Below are 1,467 nucleotides of genomic sequence, written 5' to 3'. Positions count from 1 at the left end.
AAGAAACATGAAAATTTATCTAGATTATTTTTAAAATATATACTAATAACCATTTCTCATTTAAAATTCAAGATAAAAAAATTTGGTTTGGGCTAAATCAACAAGCGGATAAACCTATCTATCCGAACCGGTCATGACCCACGATCTCTCTTCCTGTTATTTCGGACAGAACAGCCCCATCTCCTTCTCATTCTCACGAACCACCGCCCATCTCCCATGCAGTTCGCGAACTGCTCCTCTCCCGCTCATTCACATAGAGAAAACGTCTCCCAGAACCGAACCCCCAGCCCGTCGTTTCTCCTAATTCGCAAACCCGTTACTTCCCTGTGCCGCAAGAAGCCAAAGCCCAACCTAAACCCATTCGCAAGAACCGACCGCACCTCCATCTCACGGGTCTCCCACGACGATCTCTGGTCTTAGCTCTAGCCGACGCAAGCAATCTTCTCAATCTTGGGTATATTTTCTACATCTTCATCTTCTTTCTCTTCTTTTTTTAGTAATTTTGATGATAAAAATGATTTGAGAAAAGTTTATTGGTATTCTTTCAGAAGGAGAAGAAAAATATGCAAGATTGAAAATAGAGAGATGTTTCTTTCTCTTCCAAAATAGCTTTCTCTTGCCTCTAATAGCTATATATTTTCATTATCGTCTTTAGGATCTTGTTGATAATGAAGATAATGATTTTTGCTTTTATTTAATATAGGAATGGTGATTAGTTTTCCCATTTCAATTTGATGAATATGTGATTTAAGATTTTCCATTTTTTTATTAATATAGTTTTCCTTCAATTAATGAGTAAAGTTGAATTTCTATGTTCTAATGATTAAGCATTTATGAAAATTTTATAAAGTTGTATTATGATTATCAAAGAGTATCTCGAATTGGTTAGAGGATAACATGGAGATCTTTTATATTTTTTTTTTTTTTTGTACATTTGTAGTTTAGCGCGATGAAGGTTCATCTAAATGGTTGGCAATGTTTCAATTTTTTTTTTTAAAGTAAAATATTGTGTATGTATTTGAAAAGTAGTTTATATGTATGAGAAATGTATATACTTATTTTAAAAATGTATTTTGTGTTTCTTTGGGAGATGGCATGTGTAAGTCTGAAAATATGTCTTTAAAAGTGAAATTCAAAATATATAACAAAATGGGAAATGACGATGTGGAGTTTGCATGTGTTTTGGAAAACAAAATGAAATGTTTTGTGAAAGGTGAATAGGGTATATCATGAAAAAGTGAAAGTGTATGTCTTTGGAAATTAACATGTGCATGCTTTGGAATGGTGAAAAAAAAAAGTGAAAGTGTATGTCTAAGTATGGAAAGTAAAGTGATTCGTATGTATATGTAAAAGTAGAACTTGTGCGAGTTTTGGAGGTGGAAATTATGTATGTAAAAGGTATAGTGAGGAAAGTAAAATAGTGGATTTTAAAAGTGATTTGTGTATGTATAAGTTGGAAAGTAAAGC

At 32.7% G+C, this 1,467-nt stretch overlaps 1 long non-coding RNA gene across 1 annotated transcript; it reads left to right on the top strand.

Moving 5' to 3' along the window:
• Positions 1–181: 181 nt before the first annotated feature.
• Positions 182–739, top strand: LOC114579143. Its single transcript, XR_003699989.1, has 2 exons — positions 182–454; positions 549–739. It is a non-coding gene; the product is annotated as an uncharacterized LOC114579143 (long non-coding RNA).
• Positions 740–1,467: the final 728 nt, after the last annotated feature.

Source organism: Dendrobium catenatum, unplaced genomic scaffold, assembly GCF_001605985.2.
Source record: "Dendrobium catenatum unplaced genomic scaffold, ASM160598v2 fragScaff_scaffold_24, whole genome shotgun sequence".
NCBI classification, from domain to species: Eukaryota; Viridiplantae; Streptophyta; class Magnoliopsida; order Asparagales; family Orchidaceae; genus Dendrobium; species Dendrobium catenatum.
Note: the sequence above shows the minus strand (reverse complement) of the source record. Positions and strands in the feature narration are given on the sequence as shown.